This window comes from Schistocerca nitens, chromosome 5, assembly GCF_023898315.1.
Source record: "Schistocerca nitens isolate TAMUIC-IGC-003100 chromosome 5, iqSchNite1.1, whole genome shotgun sequence".
Lineage (NCBI taxonomy): Eukaryota > Metazoa > Arthropoda > Insecta > Orthoptera > Acrididae > Schistocerca > Schistocerca nitens.
The window spans coordinates 243,578,932-243,605,728 of NC_064618.1; the positions used below are offsets into that span (position 1 = coordinate 243,578,932).

The 26,797-nt window shown below is 39.0% G+C and overlaps 1 protein-coding gene across 1 annotated transcript in view; it reads left to right on the forward strand.

The window, feature by feature from the left end:
• LOC126259679 (structural maintenance of chromosomes protein 1A-like) overlaps positions 1-26,797 on the forward strand; it is a 214,612-nt gene that overhangs the window by 11,959 nt on the left and 175,856 nt on the right. The window lies entirely within an intron of this gene.

The following is a 26,797-nucleotide window of genomic DNA, read 5'->3' on the forward strand; positions in this document are numbered from 1 at the left end:
GAAAAAAGTGTCATGATGATCCCTCCATTGCCAAAAGATTCCGGACTAGTCCCCCCATTTGCATCTCTGGAAGGGGACTGCCAAGGGGGAGCTGACCATGAGAAAAAGAATGAAAAGGGTGATGTGCTACTAGTTGGAGCATGGAACATCAGAAGTTTGTTTGAATGTGGTAGGGAAGCTAGAAAATCTGAAAAGGTAAATGCAGAGACTCAGTCTACATATAGTGAGGGTCAGTGAACTGAAGTGGGAAGAAGACGAGGATTTCTGGTCAGATGAGTATAGGGTAATATCAACAGCAGCAGGAAATGGTGTAACAGGAATAGGATTCATCATTAATAGGAAGTTAGGACAGAGAGTGGGTTACTGTGAACAGTACAGTAATAAGGTTCTTCTCATCATAATTGACACCAACACCAACACCAACAATAATTAGATTACATCATGGTCAGATAGAGGTTCTGAAATGGGGTGTTGGATTGTAAGGCTTACCCAGGAGCTGATATAGACTGATATCATAATTTAGTAATGATGAAGAAAAGTCTGCCATTTAAGAGACTTAGTCAGGAAGAATCAAAGTGAAAGGAAGTAGAATATGGAAGTGCTAAGGAGTTTTCTGAGGCTATAGAAACTGCAATAATGAATAGCCCAGTGGGCAGTTCAGTTGAAGAGAAATGGAAATCTCTAAAAAGGACACTCACAGAAGTTGGAAAGAAAACTGTAGGTGCAAGAAAGGTAACTGCGAAGAAACCATGGGTAACAGAAGAAATACTTTAGTTGATCAACGAAAGAAAGAAGTACAAAAATGTTAAAGGAAATTCAGGAATATAGATATACAAGTCACTTAGGAATGAAATAAATAAGAAGTGCAGAAGACTATCGAACATAGCTTTCTACCAACAGGCCTTCATCAGAACTAGACGACAAAACACACACACACACACACACACACACACACAATCACAATCACAGTCTGGCTGCCAAGGCCAGCCAGCCATTACCTAAAGGAGTTTCTCAGCAGCAAGGGCTTTGAAACGAATGACAATATGAAGGAAGCAGTTAAAGACTGTTAACCTCACAGGCAGCAGGTGTCTGTCTTACGGATGCAGAAGATTGTGGAATGTTATGAAATGTGTTTAAACAAATATGGAAACTGTAAAAAATACAGAATCATTTAAGGACTTAAACAATACAGTTTTTTGAAAAAGTCTGTGATAGTTTATGTTTCATGAGAAATTAGGCCTTACTTTCTAAATAACACTCACGCATAGAGTTACAATTAAAAAGTGAACAATTTTTCGATATTAATTCACAACCATACACTTCTGTGTGCTAATCACAACAGAGTCTGCTTGTATCAATTTTTTGAACTTCTGTTCTATCTTAATGTACCTCACAACTCCTCCTTTTCCCATATTAGTTCTGCATGAGTTAGATGCTAGAGTGTAATCCTTTGTGTGTCACTTATCTAAACCTGTGGTTTTGTGGTTCTCACATAGCACAGGATGTCTTATCATTTTCAGAGCTCTTCTACCTTATTACCAATCCTCTAGTGTTTGGATGAAATAATAATTCTGTCAAAACTAGTGTTACACAGTTTTAGACAAATAAAAACAGATACCAGAACTAAAAATCTATAACACTCCATTTGTGAAATTGCAGACTGACAAAAAACAGAAGTGGCATCAGCATGTGTATAAGTTAACCAATTACTCTGCTGACATTGCACTTACAAACATATCTCCCTCACTGTGCTGACCTGCAGTCAGGAGTGTTAGCATACTTTTAGCACCTTCACATGATTCTGTTATATGGCAGAATCTCCTGGAGCATTGCAGTCACAATGAAAAAAGTATTTATTGTATAGAGGGATGCTTTAAAAATTATTGCAAAGGAGATACTAAAGATCCTACAGAAGCTACTTGAGAGACTTAGAGATTGATACCCTCACATGTCAATACATTTACTTCCAAATGGTATCTGTGATTAGTAATAAGAGTGGATTTAAGATTAACAGTCAATTTACATCCATAATTGAAGATGTGAAAATGAGTCCAAATAGATTTTCCATGCCTATCTAGGGTTCAGAATGGAGTTTCATATTCCGGTGCAAAAGTCTTTGATAAGATGGCTTGCAGGTACTGGTAAGGAATCAAAAAATCCCCAGATATTTAATGACTTAAGCAAAAGATTACCTTTGTAGCCACGACTCTTTACTTCTTGAAATGTTACTAAAAGAGCAGAATCGATGACTCAGGGTCTGTTAATTTCAGTCTATTCGGCTTGGCAGTGCAGTGATAAAGACAGTGAACTCAAATTCAAAAGGATGACGGTTTCAGTCCTGTTCTAGCCATACAGATTTATGTTTTCTGTAGTTATTTTTAGCTATTTAAGATAAATACTGTTCCCATGGAGGTGTGAATGAAGAATTTCTTCATTATTCAGTCACATAAAAAGTGCCATTATATGCATCTGAATGATTTTAATGAAAGGTTTCTCGGACAGCTAATTGGCAGAAGCTTTCAGTTTTACCAATACAGTACTCATCTAATTCTGTTTACTTTCATATTGCTTTATTGGCAGAAATTCCTCCAGATATCAGAGCTGCCGGGTAAATACACTCACAACTGAAACAGCTAATAACAAAGAAAAACACTACGGCTTGGAAAAGAATGAGATGTTACCTGTTGTAAGTTACGTGACACTCATTATACCTTAGTTTCACAGTCTCGATAATCACAGTATTGTTTACAAGATGTTGACCTACCTGCTATGATTAGATAGGAGCCAAATGAAACAAATCCACCACACAACAACTATATTACTATTATTATTATTTCTTTCTTTTCGCAGACGTTATGTCTGGTCAAAAATGGAAAGTGACACGGACCTTGATCAAGCGTGACTTCCTTTTAACTGTACGGTATATGTTATATTGCATTTAGGAACTTTCGGGTAATTAAACATGTATCAATAATTATGGATTTCTGTAGTTGTATATATAAGTTTGGATGTAGCTGTATTGCATTGATGTACTGGTGGATATTGTGTGGTATGACTCCTGTAGTTGATAGTATAATTGGTATAATGTCAACTTTATCCCGATGCCACATGACCTTGACTTCCTCAGCCAGTTGGATGTATTTTTCAATTTTCTCTCCTGTTTTCTTTTGTATATTTGTTGTATTGGGTATGGATATTTCGATTAGTTGTGTTAATTTCTTCTTTTTATTGGTGAGTATGATGTCAGGTTTGTTATGTGGTGTTGTTTTATCTGTTATAATGGTTCTGTTCCAGTATAATTTGTATTCATAATTCTCCAGTACATTTTGTGGTGCATACTTGTTTGTGGGAACGTGTTGTTTTATAAGTTTATGTTGTAAGGCAAGCTGTTGATGTATTATTTTTGCTACATTGTCATGTCTTCTGGGGTATTCTGTATTTGCTAGTATTGTAGATCCGCTTGTGATGTGATCTACTGTTTCTATTTGTTGTTTGTAAAGTCTGCATTTATCTGTTGTGGTATTGGAATCTTTAATAATATGCTTGGTGTAATATCTGGTGTTTATTGTTTGATCCTGTATTGCAATCATGAATCCTTCCGTCTCACTGTATATATTGCCTTTTCTTAGCCATGTCTTGGATGCGTCTTGATCGATGTGTGGCTGTGTTAGATGATACGGGTGCTTGCCATGTAGTATTTTCTTTTTCCAATTTACTTTCTTCGTATCTGTTGATGTTATGTGATCTAAAGGGTTGTAGAGGTGGTTATGAAATTGTAGTGGTGTAGCTGATGTATTTATATGAGTGATTGCTTTGTGTATTTTGCTAATTTCTGCTCGTTCTATAAAGAATTTTCTTAAATTGTCTACCTGTACATAATGTGGTTTTTTTATGTTGATAAATCCCCTTCCTCATTCCTTTCTGCTTAATGTGAATCTTTCTGTTGCTGAATGTATGTGATGTATTCTATATTTGTGGCATTGTGATCGTGTAAGTGTATTGAGTGCTTCTAGGTCTGTGTTACTCCATTTCACTACTCCAAATGAGTAGGTCAATATTGGTATAGCATAAGTATTTATAGCTTTTGTCTTGTTTCTTGCTGTCAATTCTGTTTTCAGTATTTTTGTTAGTCTTTGTCTATATTTTTCTTTTAGTTCTTCTTTAATATTTGTATTATCTATTCCTATTTTTTGTCTGTATCCTAGATATTTATAGGCATCTGTTTTTTCCATCGCTTCAATGCAGTCGCTGTGGTTATCCAATGTGTAATCTTCTTGTATCGTGTGTTTTCCCTTGACTATGCTATTTTTCTTACATTTGTCTGTTCCAAAAGCCATATTTATATCATTGCTGAATACTTCTGTTATCTTTAGTAATTGGTTGAGTTGTTGATTTGTTGCTGCCAGTAGTTTTAGATCATCCATGTATAGGAAATGTGTGATTTTGTGTGGGTATGTTCCAGTAATATTGTATCCATAATTTGTATTATTTAGCATGTTGAATAGTGGGTTTAGAGCAAGGGAGAACCAGAAAGGACTTAATGAGTCTCCTTGGTATATTCCACGCTTAATCTGTATTGGCTGTGATGTGATATTATTTGAATTTGTTTGGATATTAAGTGTGGTTTTCCAATTTTTCATTACTATGTTTAGGAACTGTATCAATTTAGGATCTACTTCGTATATTTCCAATATTTGTAGTAGCCATGAGTGGGGTACACTATCAAAAGCTTTTTGGTAATCAATGTATGCGTAGTGTAGCGACCTTTGTTTAGTTTTAGCTTGATATGTCACCTCTGCATCTATTATCAGTTGCTCTTTACATCCTTGTGCTCCTTTGCAACAGCATTTTTGTTCTTCATTTATAATTTTGTTCTGTGTTGTATGTGTCATTAATTTCTGTGTAATGACTGAAGTTAATATTTTGTATATTGTTGGTAGGCATGTTATGGGGCGATATTTAGCTGGGTTTGCTGTGTCTGCTTGATCTTTAGGTTTCAGATAAGTAATTCCTTGTGTAAGTGTATCAGGGAATGTGTATGGGTCTGCAATGTAACTGTTAAATAATTTATGATATTAATATAATAGAGGGAAACATTCCATGCGGGAAAAATATATCTAAAAACAAAGATGATGTGACTTACCATACGAAAGCGCTGGCAGGCCGATAGATACACAAACAAACACATACATACACACAAAATTCAAGCTTTCGCAACCAATGGTTGCTGCGTCAGGAAAGACGAAGCAACCATTGGTTGCGAAAGCTTGAATTTTGTGTGTATGTATGTGTTTGTTTGTGTATCTATCGACCTGCCAGCGCTTTCGTATGGTAAGTCACATCATCTTTGTTTTTAGATATATGTTAAATAATTTAGTTGGATGTGAATGTGTTGAGGTGAACTTCTTTAGCCAGAAATTTGCTATTTTATCTTTTCCAGGGGCTTTCCAATTGTGAGTAGAATTAATTGCTCGGGTGACTTCATGTTGCAAAATTATCACTTCAGGCATTTGTGGTATCATCTTGTATGTGTCTATTTCTGCTTGTATCCACCATGCACGCCTGTTATATTGTACCGGGTTTGACCACATGTTGCTCCAGAAGTGTTCCATGTCTGTTATGTTTGGTGGATTGTCTATTTTAGTGTGTGTGTTATCTATTGTCTGGTAAAATTTCTTTTGGTTTGTGTTGAATGTTTGGTTTTGTTTCCTTCTATTTTCACTTTTTTTGTATCTTCTAAGTGGTTTGGCCAATGCTTGTAATTTCTGCTTCTTTCCATCTAATTGCTCTATCGCTTCTTGTTGTGAGATTTTACCTAACCTTTTTCGTTTTTTTTCCTGACATTTCATTTCTTATAAATTGTGTTAGCTGTCCGATGTCTTTTCTCAGTTTTTCTATTCTGATCTGTAGCCTGTGTTGCCATGCTGGTTTTGTGGGTTTCTTCTGTGTGTTGGTTGGTTCTGATCTCTACCTAGTGTGTATATTTAGTGTAGTGAGTGCTCCTATATAAACAAGTAGTTGTAACTCTTCCATAGTTGTGTTTTCATTTATTTTGTTGTGTGTGATTGTGTTGATAGTTTTTATTGTTGTTTCGACTTGTGGGTTATTTGGCGGTCTATGCAAGAATGGTCTAATGTCTGTATTTGTGTCTTTGTATTCTATATATGTCAGCTGAAATTTTTCTTCTGTATCTAACATGTGTGTCACTTCGTGTTCTATTTGTGCTTGTTCTGGTGGCTGTCTTAAGATTTCGTTTTCCTCTGATTGTTTAATTGATGTATGTTGTTCTTTGTTTGTTTGCTCTGGGATGTTTGAGTCCATTACTGTATTTTCTTCTTCTTCTGATTGCACATTATTTTGTTCCAATATTTGTTGTACTTGTTGTTTGATGTTTTCTAATTCTGACTGGGGTATCCTGTTATTTTTTATTATTACACGGATCTGATCAGCTAGTCGTTGTTCTGTTAAAAATTTTAATTCTGGGTATCTGGTAATAAATGTTGTGTATACTTGTGATCTGTATCCAGTTGTGTTGGTTCCTAGGTTTGTTGCTTGGTAATAATAGAACATGAGGTGTCGATTAACTTCATCTGACCATCTCATCCTCTGTCTTTGTTTTCCTCCTATTATTATTATTATTATTATTATTATTATTATTAGTTGCAAAGCTCCCAGAGTGGAAGATGCTAAGTAAAGATGGTTCATTTTCTGTTCTTCTTGTTCTTTTTATTTGCCCACCAGTTTTTCATTGTTTACGAGAATTTAGCTCTTCTTTCTTCGCTCCATTTTGTTCCGGTTCTTTGGACGTTTGTCTCTTGTTTAACCTCCCATTTATTCTAAAATTGTTCCTTACGTCTATTTCTTCTTTGGTGATTTTGGCTAATTCCAAGTCTATTTTTAACATTTTGGATCCATTTTCCTCCATTATCAAGGGAATCTGCATATTTTACTATTCTTTTTGTTAGTCTGTGTTCGGGAAGCCTCATTATGTGGCCATAGAATTTGAGGTATCTTTTCCTCATGTCTGTCTCTATGTTAGAATATTTTTCAATTTTGGACGTGTTCTGTAGTCTGTATCCATTCTCGGTCCATCTTGGTCCCAAAATATTCCTAATCACTTTTCTTTCTTCTTTCTTTAGATTTTCTATATCAGTTTTCCTGTTTAGTGCCAAGGTTTCGCTGGCATGTAACATTGATGGTTTAATTACTGTTTTGTAATGTCTAATTTTGGCATTTAAAGATAAGCATTTTTTATTATAGAGGTTTTGCACTAATCATAAACCTTTATGAACTTTTTGTATCCTTTCTTGTTGTGCATGTTTTTCAGAGATAATTTCTCCTAGATATTTAAAGTGTGATGCTCTGTTAATTTCTTCATATTTTGTATGTAATTTGAAAATTTCTAAATTTGTAAACACTGTCTTTTCAAATGATATCTGCAGGCCGACTTTCTCTGCTCATTCTTTTAGAGTTTCTATCTGCTTTATAGCCATCTCACAAGAATCTGCCATTATTGTGAGAGCGTCCGCAAAGCATGATTCGTAGGGGGATTCGTAGGTTATTTTTGTGGCTCCTAATGAAATTGGTTTTCAGCAATTTTCTTCTTTAAGTTTCTTTTCCCATTCTTTCGTGACTCTGTCTAGAACTGTATTTAACAACAATAATATCCTGTCACCTTGTCTAAACCCAGTTTTTATCTCAAATGTTTTTGAAAGTTTTCCCATAAATTTCACTTTGGATGTTGTATTTGTTAATGCCTGCTACATGATTTTCTGTATTTTCCGATCCAATCCTTTTTCTCCAAGAATCCTGAATAGTGTGGGTCTGTGGATTGAGTCATGGGCCTTTTTGAAGTCGATGAAGACATATATTGTAGGCTTGCCTCGCATCTTCCTTGTTCTTGTGATTAATTTTAGGTTTAAAATTTGCTCTGGGCTCGATCTGTTTGGCCTGAAGCCAGCTTGGAAATCTGAGATTTTGGGTTCTAGCAGTTGTAGTGCTCTTTCAAGAATAGCAGCTGATAATATCTTATATGTGACAGGGAGTAGAGAAATTCCTCTGTAATTATTCACATCCTATTTGTCCCCTCTTTTATATAATGGGTGTATTAAGGCACACTTCCAATCCCTGGGATTTCTTCGGTGACCCGTATATTTTGAATAATTGTTACTAGCTCCTTTCTTGAATTATGCCCTAGACTTTTGAGAAATTCGGCTACAATTCCATCCTCCCCAGAGGCTTTGTTATTTTTGAGTTTCTTTATGTGTTTGATAATTTCTTCTTCTGTTGGCAGTGTACAATCTTTTTCTTGCGGGGCTTTGGTGTTGGATATTGGGAGGGCTTCTGTTGGTTCTGGACAGTTTAGTAATTTTTCAAAATATTCGGCTAGTACTTCAAAATTTTCTTCATCGCTTAGTGCTAAATTCCCATCTGGTTTTCAGAAGGAAACATTTAGAGGGTTATAACCTGTAATTTGGTTTGTGGAGGTCTTGTAGAATCCATGTGTATTATAATTTTTAAAATCTGTTTCTATTGGTTCTAGTTGCTGGATTACATATTTTCTCTTCTCGTGTCTGATAATTTTATTCAAAACCTTTTGAGTTCCTAGAAAATTTTCGTGATTCTCCTCATTTTTATTCAAGCTGTATTTTGCGAAGGGTTTCTTGCGTAGTTCAACTACCTTCTCAAATTCTATAAAGTAAAAAAATAATAATAATAATAATAATAATAATAAAAATAAAATATTATTACTAAATATTATTAAATATGCATACGAAAACACATTTTTGTAGGATATAATATGATTGTTTTATTTATTAGAAATGTTCTGTGCTTATTTGAATTTTTCCTGGCCTTCGGACTTTGCTTGCATTTAAATTTAGTTGCAGGAAGCAGACTCCGAGAACACCGGCACTTGTCGTAATCATGAAAATCTTCCTCATATTGTTTTCACTTCACTTCCATAAATAAAAAATACTTGCTACTGTTGTTCAGTAAACTATTATTCATGCACACATGTGATACAGTAAACTTGTAATACTTCATATTTAAAATCGCACATCTTAATCGTCCTTCTACTTAAGTGAGAGTTAGTTGGGGGGGGGGGGGGCAGAGGAAACTGTACAAATAATTGAATGAATGTTTTTCGTTTGTCTGTGCCTTACCATGCATTCGTAATTAACGTCTTTGCCAACTCTTCTGGTTGATTGGTGTTTCATTTTTTGTTTTTTAATAAATATTAACTTGATGATATCCTGGGAGGGTCTTTCATCATGTACCTACACGGGTTCTTACAGACTTCATAGATTTAACAACGGATTTTTCAACAGTAAAGGCCATAACGAGCATCTTTGCCCCTCTGCCAATTTACCTATCAGTTCCATTTTTGAAGATACTAAAGCCATTGTAATCAGTGATTTGATAATCAGGGAACCTTGTCTCTTGTACAACTATATTAATATTACTATGAAATTTTTTATCATTCCCATCACTTCATCTTTTAAGGTTTTCTTGTTGGCATATTTTACTAATATATATAGTATGCTTAGTAAGTGAAACCTGTTCAAACTTTGTTTATTAGATTGTGCCAGCAATGGTGATCACAATTAGATTTATACCTGGAGGCAAATAAATACCTTGAAACAATGATCAGTGTCATATCTTAAGAATAAAGGCAGGACATGACCTTACAATACACATAACAACAAGGAAAATTGCTTACAAAAGAATAAAGGCAGGACATTACCTTACAATATACATAATAGCAAGGAAGATTGCTTACAAATCACTCATGCAATTCATCCTAGAAAGTTGCTCAAGTGTATTGGACTTATACCAAATAGGAGTAACAAGTATATTGACTGTGTACGAAGAATGGCAGCACATATGGTCACAGGTTTGTGTGACTCATGAGGCAGCTTTGTGGACATGCTGAGGAACCTGAACTGCCAGATACTTGGAGATAGATTGCAATTATCCCATGAAAGAATCTTCTTCTTCTGTAGTGGTCAATCCAAGGATTGGTTTGCAACAGCTACAATGACAGCTTGTCTCCATTCTGTGCGTCTTTCAGCTTTTCTCTTCATTTCTTTATAGGTGTTACATCCCATATCTTTCACAATTTGATCCATGTACCTCAGTCGTGGTCTTCCTCTTGGTCTTTTTCCCTCGACATATCCCTCTATGATTGTGTTCAGGAGTCCTTTATGTCTTAATAGATGGCCTGTAAATACCACTCTTCTTTTAACAATGAAACTCCAGAAGCTTCTCTTCTCACCTGCTCTTTCCAGAACCACTTCGTTTGTGACCTTGTCGATCCATTTTATTTTGAGCATGCGTCTATAGCACCACATTTCAAAAGAATTTAGCTTCTGGTCTTCCTCTGTCCCGAGAGTCCATGTTTCACACCCATAGCATGCCACACTCCACACATATGATTTCAAAAATCTTTTCCTGATTTCAAGGCTGATACTCTTAGATGTTAATATGTTTTTCTTCTTGTTAAAAGCAGCCTTTGCTTGAGCTATTCTACTTCTCACTTCTGCCTTGCTCCTTCCATCCCTGGTAATATTATTGCCCAGATAAGTAAATTTATCAACTTGTTCAAGCAGTTCATTGCCTACATGAACTTGGACTTTCACTTGATCTTCTTTGTCGCATGCCATTACTTTTGTTTTTGCTTTATTAATTCTCATATTATATTCTTCACCCATAACTTTATCCATTCTATTCAGTAGGACTACAAGATCTTCTTCACTTTCAGCCAGGACAGCTATATCATTGGCATATCTTATCATATCTATTTGTTGGCCATGAATTACTACACCTGTCTGTGAATTTTCCCTTACTTTTTTCAGCGCCTCTTCAATGTGTACGTTAAAGATAACAGGGGATAGTGCGCAACCTTGTCGGACACCTTTCCGTATCTGCACCTCTTCTTGTTTTGTCCATCCACGGATAACTGCTGTCTCGTTTTTGTACAGGTTCCATATCATTTTTCTATCTTTATGGTCTATTCCTACTTTTTTGAGTACCTCAAACATCTTATCCCATTTAACATTATCAAAGGCTTTCTCTACATCTACGAAAGCTATGTATGTTTTCAGGTTCTTATCTAGTCGTTTCTCTATTATTACTTTTAGAGCAAATATTGCTTCTCTGGTTCCTCTATCTTTACGGAATCCAAACTGGTCTTCGGAGAGTGTAGCTTCAACTTTTTGTTCTATGCATTTTAGGATAATTGAGGTTAATATTTTAGAGGCGTGAGTAACTAGGCTGAGCGTCCTATAATTTTCACATCTTGTAGCATTTGCCTTCTTTGGAATAAGGATCATAATGTTTTTCTCAAAGTCTGTAGGAATTTTACCCTGCTCGTACATGTTGAAAACAAGATTATACAACTCCTGGTTCAGTTTTGCTCCTCCAGATTTCAGAAGTTCTTACACAAAATTCCCAGTATTAAGTAAGGAATCTAGAAGTATACTACATCTCCACACATATAGGAGGTGGACAAAAATATGGACCACACCAAAAACACAACACATTACCATGCCTAATTGTGGTATACACCAGTATTAAATCTCCACACCGAACAGCGGCATGCCCCATTACACACAGCAGAGAAATGCATCCTTGACCACACTCCTCCATGCACAGACCGCTGCTATCATCACATGCTGCCTTGAAGCTTGCATGCTTTAAAACACAGCGATTGGCTTCCCATAACACTCAGAGATTGGCTGCCCAGAACAAACAGCGACCGCAGCTGCCTGCTCCATTAACTATGGAACCTTACTTAATGCCACTCCTGACGTCTACAAGCCAGTTCTCATGGTGCTATGTTTGTACTCCACAACTCAGAGTAGCTACACTATGGTGGACCTGCTGTTCGATGTGATTTGGCTGCGTTCTGGACTTAGAATCCAAATGCTATACTGGTACTTTGACTTCAACGTTCACTAGGCCTAGTATTCAACATTTCACTCGCACTTCCTGGATATTGGTATGACCACCATCAATTGTATAATTTTCCTTAAAGTGTTCATCTACAACTTGACAATTGATAACAGAATTACTTGTATCAGTGTTGCGTCAATAAGCCGTAGAACGGTGTTACATTTATTGTGTTATTCCTAGTTATAACAAAATAAAATAGCGATGAGCCAGCAGCCATCTACATTGGAAGCTCTACTCACACAGCGTATTCACCAGGAGGACGAGAACCAGAAGCAGCTACTGAACGCCATCAACCATTTCTACTGCAGACTCAAGCAACACAGCAAGTGCCAGCTTTTCCTTCCTTTGACAAAGCTTTAGAGATTTGGCAAGCCTAGGAAAGAAGATTACTAGGCATTTCCATGCATTCAAGGTAACTGATGCCAGCCTCATGGAATCTTTGTTTTTGTCATGGTCAAAACCTGAGATTTACTGGCTACTGTGCAAATTGGCCGCCTTATCTATGACTTCAGAGTTCACATTTTCAAATATTCATTTGTTGCTGACTAAATATTGCCTGTGGCACACCCATATTATTTCCTCCCTGGTAGCATTTTGCCAGTGCAAGATACAACCAAACCAGACTCATAGAAAATAGGCCACAAAGTTTGCAAGGTTTAGGGCGAAAATGTCATTTTTTTTACCCCTAAAAGTAAGGAGTCGTTGGCAGAAGAAATGATCAGGGACATAATCATCTGGGGTACTCCAGACAGTGATTTCCAGCATGAGGCACTTCAACTTGAAGACCCATCATTGGACAAAGTTTTGGACTTAGCAACTTAGCCAAATGTTCTAAGTGACCCGAGTAGCAGGCAAGAAACAGGAGTCATGAATCAGCCTAGCAGCCATTAATGTAAACATCTGAGACAGCAGCCAATGGCCACACTAATGGCGATTTGGACGAAGCAACTGTACAGGCGGGGTGCCGTAGCATTAACCAACAATGTCATCCACCCCACTCAAGCTGATCTAACCGGTCTTGGGTATCAAAATGATTGCTGTCATGTCCAGATTATTTTAAAAAACATCAACATGAAGACTGTCCTGACAACGGGGCCAGATGCCAAAATTGTTCTGCCAACAGCAGTTTAGCTTCTGCATGTCGTAAGTCCCATTAAGCAAGACCGCCTCCTGCCCAAGAGATGGATGTGAATGTGTTAGCCACTGTAGACCATCAAGAGACCTCCAACAAGCTTTTCGAAGGAGTACAAATTGCAGAGAATTCAGTTCAATTACAAGCAGACACCGCTGCAGCCATGAGCATTCTGAATTACAGTACCTATTTGCAAGAAACAGAGAGAGACATCTAATGGCGTATAATAAACATACCATCCCAGTACACAGTCAGTTCAAACTACCAACAACATATCATAATGTCACCCGCCACATTTCCTTTTTAGTTGTTAACAGTGACTCTGCAGAGAATTTGTTTGGACTGGACTCGTTTTCAGAAATTTGGATTTTCAATAGATTATTCTGTGAATTTGGTATCCGAAGGTGTTCTGTACTCGAATCTAGAAAAACTTTGCAGAATTATGAGGACCTGTTCACTCTGGAACTCGGCACCACAAAGGATTTTGAGGCGTACATCGCACTGAAACGTTAGCTCTCAGAGATCAAGTAAAGGAAGGTTGGATCGCCTAACTGCAGTTGGAGTTCTAGAACCTATTCCTTCTAGTCAGTGGGCTACTCCATTAGTCATACTGCGAAAGATCCACCTGTGCAGCAATTTTAAAGTAATTGTCAGCGCCCAGTGAGAGATTGAGAGATATCGTATTCCAAAGCCAGAAAAATTAAAAGGTGGAAACTTCTTCTCTAAAATAGAACAAACTGATGCTTATGCAGAATCTCAACGATTTCTTACACTTAACACGCCTCACAGTCTTTACCATTGGAAATGCCTAGTGTTTGGTATAGCATTTTTCAACGGTTTTTGGAACAGTTAATACTCAAAGTGGATGGATGCAGTAACTATTTAGACAATGTCATTGTAACAGTAATAACCATTGAGGAACATCTTCACAATCTGAAATCTTTATTCAATGTCTTAAGGGAGGCTGACCTAAAATGCAGAAAAGAAAAATGTTGTTTTTTTCCAGCCTGAGATTGGGTACCTCAGCCACATCATTTCTAGCTCAGGCATTTGTCCTCTGCATAAACATGTGGAAGTTATAATCAAGCTTCCCAGACCAACAATGCTTAAGCAACTTCGTTCCTTTCTGTGGAAGATATTGTATTACCAAAAGTTCTTGCTCACAGCAGCAGCAGAAACCGGCACTTTGTCCCAGATATGCAAAAAAGGGGTGCCTTTCAAGTGGACACAGCTTCCAAGCGTGCCTTCCACAGGTTGAAATTCCAGTTGTTGACATCCCAGTGCCTCGCATGTATTGATCCAACAAAGCGGATAGTTATTGCAACGGACACATCTGATACAGGCATCGGAGAGCTCCTGGCACACAGGGAAACAGATGGCTCTGAGCACCCTGTGGTCAATGCATCGAAAAAATTGACTGACATCCAATGCAGGTGCTTCCAAATAGAAAAATAAGCACTGGCCATCATCTTCGTATTAGAGAATTTCCACATTTTTGTTTATGGCAAAAAGTTTCACCTTGTTACAGACCATAAACTGCAGACCTCCGAATTGAATCCAGCAGTGAAGATTCCAACGGAACTGCTCACTGCCTCCAGTGCTGGACTTTATTTTTGTCATGCTACCAGTGTGATTGTCAGTTCCGCAACACGACTCAGTATGTCGATGCTGATGCCCTCTCCCATCTTTCATGGGGACCTGATCCAGAGTTTGACAAAGAAGAAATTCTGTGTTTCCACATTGATGAAGAAGCAGAAGCCACCATAGATTCTTTTCCCATTAACATCTCCCGGATCACAGATGCAACCAGCAGGAACGATGTACTCCAACAAGTCCAGAGTCACTTACTTCATCGATGGCCTAAACAATAACCTCCCGAGGCTTCTGCGGCAATTCTCTCAGTTCTTTAATGCCCACCATCAGCTCATGTTGATCAGTGGAGTAATTCTACTCGTTTCGGATGAGGGATGTCCACAAGTAGTCACTTCTTATTCTTTACTTGGCAAGTCCTGCAACTATTGCACTAAGGCCACTGGATGGTATCTCAAACTAAACTGCTGGCTTGAAAGTTCTCTTACTGGCCGGGCATGAACCAGGAAATTGAACGACTCACCCAAACATGTCCATCCTGCCAAAGCCAGCAGGCAGCCCCACGACATTCATTTTCATCTTGGCCACCATGTGGTTGCCCTTTGGAGCGGGTACACATTGATTTTGCTGGGCCAGTGTTTAACGCAATGTTCTTCATGGTGGTTGATGCTTACTCCCGATTTCCATACATCGTCCGACGTAATGCACATTGACCACCAATACCATCAAAGCCTTAGAAATTTTTTTGCCATTGATGGTCTGCAGGAAGTGCTCATAACTGACAATGGTCCACAATGCCGTAGTGAGGGGTTTCGTGGTTTCTGTTCCAGCATGGCATTCGCCACATTACAGCAAGCCTCCCCTTCCACCCACAATCAAATGGAGAAGATGAGAGAATGTTCTGCACTTTCAAAACTCAAATGAAGAAACACCTCCAGGATCACTCTACTGATGCATCACAATTCTTCTTCTTTTTTTTTAAAAAAAAAGCAGTTACAGGTCCACACCCATTGGAGACAAAAGTCCTGTGAAACTTCTCTGATGGCTGACCCCGAACACTTGTGAGCCTGCTCATGCTGACACCACAGCCAGCACCACCACTGCCTGCTTCCAAGTTCCGCCCTGGGACTTTGGTGTGAGCAAAAGGATTTGGTCAGCAGCCAGACTTGGTTCTGGGAACAATTGTCCAACACCGGGGCTGGAAGGTCTTCGGGGTGCAGCTTCTGAACTGGGAAGATCTGCAACATGCCAATCAACTTCATCCCTGACTAGTTTCCCAAAAAATTTTTTTCCGTCCCGCTTTCACACTACCATTACGTCACCTAGATCCCATCTACCCAAGCCATCAAGCCAGTGGAACACCAGACTTAAACATGCCTTTTGCCCACATCCAGCTGACCAACACCACACCCCAACAAAAATGACTTACCCCAGACATCGCCCAGCCCCAGAGGCTGCCCTTCCTGGACTACAAGATGTCACCTGGTCACCAACCATGAGTAATTCCAGATGAAGATGAAGACATGTTGCTGGCTCCTGCTCTGAGGTCCACACTATACAACCTTCACACTTGGCTGGGGCATTTTCATCCATATGCTCCTGTGCCCCTAGTTACCAATGCTGCTGAGGACTTGGAGGAGGACTCAATGGATGTGGTGTTCATTTGCAGCAGATGCTTCCCCCTTCTCCAAGGGGGCACGGGTGTAGTATCCACCACTATTAAATCTCCACACTGAGCAGGACACACTGCACTTCATTATGTGTGGCCAAGAAATGCATTGTTGTCTGTACTTCTCTGTACGCGGCCCGCTGCTCACATCGCAGGCCCCCTTTGTGCTACAAGACACAGCGGGTAGGCCTCCCATAACACTCAGCAACTGGCCGCCCAGATATACAGCGACTGCAGCCGCTGACTCCATTAACTATGGATTCTTATTTAATGGTGCTCCTGATGTCTACAAGCCAGTTCTCATTGTACTATGTTTCTACTCCACAGCTCAGAAGTGCTATGCTGTGGTGAACAAGCTTTTTGATGTTGATTCAGCTGCGCTCTGGACTTAGAACCCAAATGCTGTACTGGAACTTGGACTTAGTACAGCAGCCACCCCCTTATTTCTTGTCACAATTGCCTTCAGTGACTGTCTGCCATGATCACTCATCACAATGTTTTTGTAATGCCAATATAGCCTGATGATGAGGTATCAACTCAAAACATTTCGCCAAATAAATAATGTAGTTGTCAACAAATATTGTAGCTGGTAGCGATATTTGAAAACCTTTTCACACTCATCACACACTTCCGTGCACTTTGTGGCTTAGCAGATAATGCATTTGCACTAGAGGGCATAATCATACTTCTGTAGGTTCTGCAGTTTAATGCTCTCTGATGTGAAGAATGTAAAACTCTGAGTCAGAGCAACTTTGGCTATACCCTGCCATAAGAAGTGTGTAGAAACTGACAGCCTAGTCTTTTACACAACGCTTTTGAGGGCAGATGGTGTCAATGTGGAGTTGGCTCCAAGGTTCAGGAAACTACCATTATAATCAGAGAACACATACTCGGAAGGTGTGTATTATTCACAATTCATATAGATTTCTTTGTCTTTCTTTTTCATACAAATAGTGCTACAGTAAAGTGGCATTTCCCCAGAAGCCACCATTCTTACCATAAATTGCAGCAATTTCCTAGGGGGTACTGCTATTCACCATACATTTGAACTTTCAATGACTAACAGACCCCTGCCCTTTTCTGTTTCTTTCCCCTGACGGGAGACACAGCATGCTTCCCTATGGGTGAGGTTTTGGACTGTTCAGTTTCAATTTCAGTAGCAGAGAGCACGTCGAACCTACTGGTAAGAGATATGAGTGTAGAACCTTGACTTCTTTCTCGTGTTATTTGTGTTCGTGAATGATACTATTCTGGGCAGCAGAGGATCAAATAGGTAAAAAGACGAGGGCTAGTAGAAACCCTTGGGTAACAGAAGAAATATTGAATTTAATTGATGAAAGGAGAAAATATAAAAATGCAGTAAATGAATCAGGCAAAAAGGAATACAAACGTCTCAAAAATGATATCGGCAGGAAGTGCAAAATGGCTAAGCAGGGAAGGCTAGAGGACAAATGTAAGGATGTAGAGGCTTATCTCACTAGGGGTAAGATAGATACTACCTACAGGAAAATTAAAGAGACCTTTGGAGAAAGGAGAACCACTTGCATGAATATCAAGAGCTTTGATGGAAACACAGTTCTAAGCAAAGAAGGGAAAGCACAAAGATGGAAGGAGTATATAGAGGGTCTATACAAGGGCGATGTACTTGAGGACAATAGTATGGAAATGGCAGAAGAGGATGTAGATGAAGATGAAATGGGAGATAAGATACTGCGTGAAGAGTTTGACAGAGCACTGAAAGACCTGAGTTGAAACAAGGCGCCGGGAGTAGACAACATTCCATTAGAACTACTGACAGCCTTGGGAGAGCCAGTCCTGACAAAACTCTACCATCTGGTGAGCAAGATGTATGAGACAGGCAAAATACCCTCAGACTTCAAGAAGAATATAATAATTCCAATCCCAAAGAAAGCAGGTGTTGACAGATGTGAAAATTACCGAACTATCAGTTTAATATGTCACAGCTGCAAAATACTAACGCAAATTCTGTACAGACGAATGGAAAAAATGATAGAAGCCGACCTCGGGGAAGATAAGTTTGGATTCCGTAGAAATGTTGGAACATGTGAGGCAATACTGGCCCTACGACTTATCTTAGAAAATAGATTAAGGAAAGGCAAACCTACATTTCTAGCATTTGTAGACTTAGAGAAAGCTTTTGACAATGTTGATTTGAATACTCTCTTTCAAATTCTGAAGGTGTCAGGGGTAAAATACAGGGAGCAAAAGGCTATTTACAATTTGTACAGAAAGCAGATGGCGATCATACGAGTCGAGGGGTATTAAAGGGAAGCAGTGGTTGGGAAGGGAGTGAGAGTGGGTTGTAGCCTATCCCCAATGTTATTCAATTGAGCAAGCAAACAATAAAGGAAAAAAAAAAGAAAAGTTCGGACTAGGTATTAAAATCCATGGAGAAGAAATAAATACTTTGAGGTTCACCGATGACATTGTAATTCTGTCAGAGACAGCAAAGGACTTGGAAGAGCAGTTGAACGGAATGGACAGTGTCTTGTAAGGAGGATATAAGATGAACATCAACAAAAGCAAAACAAGGATAATTGAATGTAGTCGAATTAAGTCGGGTGATGCTGAGGGTATTAGATTAGGAAATGAGACACTTAAAGTAGTAAAGGAGTTTTGCTATTTGGGGAGAAAAATAACTGATGATGGTCGAAGTAGAGAGGATATAAAATGTAGACTGGCAATGGCAAGGAAAGTGTTTCTGAAGAAGAAAAATTTGTTAACATCGAGTATAGATTTAAATGTCAGGAAGTCGTTTCTGAAAGTATTTATATGGAGTGTAGCCATTTATGGAAGTGAAACGTGGATGATAAATAGTTTAGACAAGAAGAGAATAGAAGCTTTCGAAATGTGGTGCTACAGAAGAATGCTGAAGATTAGATGGGTAGATCACATAACTAATGAGGAGGTATTGAATAGAATTGGGGAGAAGAGGAGCTTGTGGCACAACTTGACTAGAAGAAGGGATCGGTTGGTAGGACATGTTCTGAGACATCAAGGGATCACCAATTTAGTATTGGAGGGCAGCATGGAGGGTAAAAATCGTAGAGGGAGACCGAGAGATGAATACACTAAGCAGATTCAGAAGGATGTAGGCTGCAGTAGGTACTGGGAGATGAAGAAGCTTGCACAGGATAGAGTAGTATGGTGGGCTGCATCAAACCAGTCTCAGGACTGAAGACCACAACAACACAACTATTCTGGGCCAAGTTGAGTGAATTCAAGTCCTCATCAAGAGTGTTCAGATTCATGGTATTGGTTCTGCAAAACTGTGCTATTGGTTTTAAAGTGATGTATATTACTTGTGAACAAATTTCGTTAAGAAATAAGTACAAGGTTTTTCAAAAAGAATGACCTCAGTTCAGAATCCATATTTATTGATAAAAACATACTACCTACATGGGATTAATTACAAAATACTCGCAAACTCTTAAAGTTCTAGGTATGATTTTACAAATGCTCTGTGTGTCCACCACCATCAGCAGCATGAACAACATCCAGCTAAATTTGTCATTTTACTTTACACAATTTATCTGCTTTTACAGAAGTAATGGCAGCTGTTATTCCAGTCTTCATTTCTTCTATGTCATAAGGTAAAGGGGAGATAAACACACTTTTCTTCATATATCCTCAAAAAAACTGCATGGGGTCACATCTGGTGATCTTGGAGGCCAAGACTGCAGCGCAGTGTCTTGGGTTCCCATGCGCCCTATAGAACATTGGACTGTCTTCAAATGCTGCAGAAAAGGCTGATTCCACAACTTCAGGAGGACTCTAATAATTTCACTTTTCAATGGGATGGAACTCCACCGCACCTGCACAACAATGTACACCAGTTTCTCAGTGACACTCAGGCTCAATGCTGGATAGGGTGTATGACATCCTGATCCCACGACATGACTCCATGCAATTTTTCTTCTATTATGTGAAGGAAAGTGTGTTCATCTCCCCTTTACGTCATAGAAGTGAAGAGCAAGATAAGTCACCATAACTTGTGTAAAAGCAGATACATTGTTTAAATTTTGTGACAAATTTAGGTGTCCTTGATATGTTGTCTGTGCTGCTGCTGTTGGACACATAGAGCATTTGTAACAGATTAGCAATAACTTCAAGATTTTTGAGTATTTTGCAATTCATCTCATGTTTGTAGTATGTTGTTACCAATAAATATGTTGTTTTGAATTTTAGTATACTTAGTTGTTAGAATAGTGTTCAGCAAGATGTTTTGGATTCACGCCATAAATAATTGATACAACTTGTTTTTGGACCTCAACTTCTGATGGGAGGTCATATTCATGTTATCAAAATTGTTTGTAAAGGCTAGTCTGTCAGATTCTAGCGCAGCGTAACTGAGCTTTAAAAACTTATTTTATCAGTTTCTGACATGAGGTGCTTGTTAAAAAAACTTTGTGACATTCAACACAGTTACCATAGAATTATCTAGTCTTAAAACAATCTGCTTTTCTTCATATGTAGTTCTTGCAGTCTCCTTCTCCACAGTCTTCGGTATTATCTTTATTTTGTTGCCTGATATGGTCATCTTCTCATCATATTGCATTTGCTGTAATATTAAGATTACTTTCTTCAGTATTTTTTGTAATGAGTGAAAGTATCAACATCGGAACTTTTCCTATCTGACAGATAAGTTTCCTTTCCCTCCTACAACATATATTTATTCTTTGAGTTTTTCCCTAATTTGAGTTACAATTGGGGAAAACAGTTTTTAGATAAGGGGATTTTAGTAAGTGATTCATATTTTTCCTTACTGTCATGAACACTGTAAACATCTCTCCTGTTTGATGAGGTTGCGGGATTGCAGCCAGATCATGTTGACTTCGTGCCACAATATTTCGGCTGGCAATCGTCCAGCCATCTTCAGGTTAGTGTCCATCACTGGAGATTGCAAGTTCCCTGTGTCGGCTTTATAGCAAAAATTGGCGTGGAAACGCGTGCACATTGGCGGCCCTCACAGGAGGGTCCTCTATTGAAATCTGCGCCCTCTGGAAATACTGTTCTATCTGTGGCTTGCAGGCGCAGGCGTACAAGTGAAAACTGCATGTCTGCCTCTGTCAGAATGTGCGCTCACATCACTAAAAACACATGTCAGATGTTGCCAGATGTGTCATTATGAATAAACTGTCTTCTCTCAGAAGAAATTAGAGAAATCACCGGGTCCCAAGCCTTGTCCAGTTGAGAACTGCCGTCATGATTTACATGATTTTGTGCTAGGCATATCTCCACAGGTTCTTTAATTACTGAATCCCAAAAGGTTCTTGCTGGGACCAAGATTTTTGTGGCAGAAAAATCCATATTGTGTACTGTGATAATACAATGCTCAGCTATGGCCGACTTACTGGGCTGCAAAAGGCAAGTGTGGTGCTCATGTTCAATGCACCTTTCATACACTGTGTGTGTCAGCTGACTGATCTAAACTTTGTCACACTGGCAAGGAATTTTGTAGATCCTGGCCTTCCGCAGACCCAGATTGTTTTTTATCGAACCAAGAAGGGCACTAATCTTCACCAGTGGCTGGAAGATTACTTTAACTTGATGTTTCCTTAGGATCCTGCCTACTTCAGACGAAAGGTTGCTGACGTATGAAAGGAACGCCCTGGACTTAAACAGCTCCTTATTTTCTTGATGTTGTGGGTGGTCATGTTTCTTCTTTATTAGCGCTGTGCTTATCTGATGTGGAGAGTAACCATTACCTTCGAACACTGACTGTAGATGTTCCAGCTCCTTTGTAAGGCTGTCTGCATCAGAAACAACATGAACCCAGTGCACCAACGTTCTAAGGATGCCAGTAATTTGTAAAGTGTGATGGCAACTTGACGCTTGCAATTAAAGGTTCATATGTGTGGGCTTACAGTAGACAGAATGCCCTAATGATACATCCACTCTCCTAGTAACCAAGACATCCAAAAACAGCAAGCAACCATCCTTCTCTATTTCCATCATAAACTGGATGTTCTTGTGGATTGCATTCAAATGTTGCAACAAACGTGACATTTCTTCTTCGCCACAGGGCCTCACTACAAAAGTGTCATCTCCGAAGATTCTTGGTTTAAGTTCTGCCGAATCAAGTGTCCTTTCCTCAAAGGCCTCCATAAAAAAGTTTGCGACCAAAGGCGAGAGAGGACTGTCCATAGCAACACCGTCAGTCTGCTCAAAATATTTGTTTTTTAAGTTGTTTAATAAAATGTAGGTTGAGGAAAGAACATGATGGAAATGTGGTGTTATATCGGCCGTGAACTTATTGCTCATGAGCGACAGAGAGTTCATAAGAGGAATCTTAGTGAAAAGTGAGATGACATCAAAGCTCACTAGTAAGTCAGTTTCACTGAGTTGAAGTGACTTCAATCTGTTGACAAAATCAGCCAAGTTGCGAACATGATGCGCGCACTTCCCCACAAAAGGTCTCAGTAGAGAGGCGAGATGTATCGCCAAATCATACTTGGGGGCGTCAATATTACTGATGTTTGTCTGTATCAGAACCTCTTCTTTATGGATCTTTGGAAGACCATATAGCCTGGGTAGCACAGAACTATCAGGTCTTAGTCTTTTGGCCACTTCTTGCAGAATAGAAGAAGAATTCATCAGTGTTGACATTTTCCTTTCCACTTTTGCTGTGGGGTCTTTATCAATCTTCCGATACATTGGTTCACTCAGTAAGTTATAAATCTTCTGTTTATAAACCTCACGTGGCAACAGCACTGTGTCGTTTCCCTTATCCGCTGGTAAGATCACCGTGTGAGGAACTTCTCGTAGCTTGCGTAGTGTGGCCCTTCCCGTGGTAGATATGTTACTCTTCTGAGGTGGAGCTTTTGTGAGTACATGGCATGTTTCATGTCTTTATTTCTTCTGTGGCATCACTAGAAAGAGATCTAACAGCTTCCTTAACATTACTAACAAAATCAGTCAGTGAGAACCTTTTGGGATTCAGTAATTAAATAATCTGTGGAGATACGCCTAGCACGAAATCTTAAAAATCATGATGGCGGTTTTCAACTGGACAAGGCTTGGGACCAAGTGATCTCTCTGATTTCTGAGAGAAGACAGGTTATTCATAATGACAGGTCTGGTGGCACCTGACATGTTTTTAGCGACGCGAGCACGTATTCTGACAGAGGGCGGACATGTAGTTTTCACCTTTACGCATGTGTTTCCGTGTCAGCTTTTGCTATAAAGCCGACACAGGGAACTTGAAGTCTCCAGTGATGGACACTCACTTGAAGATGGCTGGACGATTGCCAGCTGAAATATCGTGGCAAGAAGTCAACATGGTCTGGCTGCAATCCCGAAACCTCATCGAACATTCAGTATGCCAGGAAAGCATCAAGAATCAAACATCTCTCCTGTTCATGTCTTTGAGTAGTTGCATGATGTTCTCAGTTTTTGTCTAATTAACTGTCTTCCTGAACTCAGAGATTTTGTAGATTTTTTTATTACCGTCATTTGTAGCAGTTAGCTACGCTGATTGGAAAATTTGCAGTAAGAGTTAAATGAATAATGATGTTACAGACTGCAGTAAATATTTACTAGAAGAAGTTTTTTTACTGTTTGATAGGCCAATAGAGCTTCAAAGTGATTTAGCATAGGTTGACATTTTCTGCATGTGCTCATTGTACAGTTATTGTGATAAGAGATTTGCTATGGAATTCTACTTCTGTTGTATATGCTTCCACATAATGCTCTAAGCAAAATTCCTCAATCCACATAATGCTCTAAGCAAAATTTATCGACATCAGTGTTCTTAAATTTATGGTAGTTTTTAATGAATTTAGCTACTCGTTTTTCTCTTACGGAATTATCTTCTTGGCATTGCACCTAAGGTGAATAAAGTATTCAGCAAAAGTTAGTAGTAAGCATATTATGTAAAGTAAATACCAACACATTCTGCAGATGTCTCTGTAAGTGTCTTGGAATTCTTACACAAGCTTTTTAGAACATTTATCCTTAATACTTTTAGATGCTGATTTTAAAAATTAGTTGCAGGTGAGCTGTGATGTCAATGATCACATTGCAAGGAACAAAAATTGTATTCATGAAGTCTTGCATCCTTGTTTAATGGTCAGAGTGGGTTATGTACTCTGGTGCAAAGGTTTTTGGTAAGTTCCATTCTGACATCAAAAAAGAAATCGGGCAAAAATCAGTTTCAGATGAACTGTGATTTGTATAATCACATGGCAAGGAACAAAACTAATATTCATGAAGTCTTTACCTCCTCGGGTCAGAGTGGGTTATGTATTGTGATGCGAAGGTTTTCTGTAAGTTCCCTTCTAACATCACACGAGAAATTCGGAATCCCTACCAACTCAAAATAAAATTGAGAACATATGTCTTTAACTGCGCCTACAAATGGTATAATCATTTAGATTCTAGGAGTGAAAATTCCTGTGAGCTATGTAAACAGGCCTATATAAAGATAGTTTTTTCTTCGAAGAATAACAATGTAATGGAGTAATATTATGTACCAATAACAGGTATACATTATCTATTTAATATGCCTGAGGAAGCTATTCTCTCCTCACTCCTTCCTGAAAGATTTTTTTTTAATTTCTAATTTACTAGATAACTTTTATCTTGTGTAGGAATAAATAATATTAAGCACTATAATAATATTTTATAGTTAAGGTACAAATTAAGTTTCTGTGAGTTAATTGTCTTTCATTTATGTATATCTTGTCTCGTATTGCGTCCCTGAAGGTGACAATTTTCACAGGATCTATGGAACATGATTAATGAATGAATAAACTATACAGTCTTCATCTGGAGTTAATATTGTTGTGGTCTTTCCTAATCCAGTTGTGCCGGGTAGTTAACATTGACAAAGCCTCGTTGAACTAATCCTGAAACCATCAACCAAACTCCTGTGTCTGTTAAGTATATAATAAGCAGATATATCTATTAACGTCATCTGTCTACCTGTGATTTTATAATGACTGTAAAGAAGACATGTTAAGTTGCTGACAGGCTCAATTCAAAAAGATGTTTATACCAAGTTTTCAGCCACAGCCTTCATCAGTGAAAGAGAAACACACACTATTCATACACACAAGCAAGCACACGTCACGCACACCACTGCCAACTCTGACAGTCAGGTCCCTACCTGGGTATACTGTAATTTGATTTGATAATGAAATTATTCACACGAAACAATGATGTATTTCATACAGTTTTTCATAATAATTATTATAATATGAATATTGTTACCTCTGGTATCTTGTACTAGATTTTTTTGTTGAGATAGTCAAAGCATAAATTAGAAAATTGAGTCTGAATATTGATAGTTGCTACTCACCAAATAGCAGAGATGCTGAGTCGCAGATAGGCACAAAAAAAAGACTCTCACAATTACAGCTTTCAGCCATTGGCTTTCGTCAGCAATAGACACACACACACACACACACACACACACACACACACACACACACACACACACAATTCACACATACAACTGCAGTCTCAGGAAACTGAAACCACACTGCGAGCAGCAGCAGCACCAGTGCATGATGGGAGTGGTGACATGCTGGGGGTAAGGAGGAGGCTGGGGTGGGGAGAGGGAGGGATAGTATGGTGGGGATGGTGGACAGTAAAGTGTTGTGGTTTAAACGGATGGCAGGGGAGAGGTGGGGAAGGAAGAGGAGGGGGGGGGGGGGGAGTAGCGGAAAGGCGAGAAATAAAAAGACTGGATTTGGTGGTGGGATGACGGCTGTGTAGTGTGGAATGGGAACAGGGAAGGGGCTGGATGGGTGTGGGCAGTGACTAACGAAGGAAAAGTCCCCACCTGCACAATACAGAAAAGCTGGTGTTAGTGGGAAGGATCCATATGGCACAAGATGTGAAGCAGTCATTGAAATGAAGGATATCATGTTTGGCAGCATGTTGAGCAACAGGATGATCCACTTGTTTCTTGGCCACAGTTGGTCAGTGGTCCTTCATACAGACAGACAGCTTGTTGGTTGTCATGCCTACATAGAATGCAGCACAGTGGTTGCAGCTTAGCTTGTAGACCATATGACTGGTTTCACAGGTAGCCCTGCCTTTGATGGGGTAGGTGATGTTAGAGACCAGACTGGGGTAGGTGGTGGTGGGAGGATGTATGGGACAGGTCTTGCGTCTAGGTCTATTACAGGTCTATGAGTCATGAGGTAAGGGATTGGGAGCAGTCGTAGAGTAAGGAGGAACGAGTATACTGTGTAGGTTTGGTGGACAGCAGAATACCATTGTGGGAGGAGTGGGAAGGATAGTGGGCAGGACATTTCTCATTTCAGGGCATGATAAGAGGTAATCGAAACCCTAGCGGAGAGTTTAATTCAGTTTCTCCAGTCCTGGGTGGTACTGCGTTCCGAGGGGAATTTTCCCCTGCAGCTGTACAGTGGGACTTGAGGAGGTGGTGGGAGACTGGAAAGATAAGGCACATGAGATTT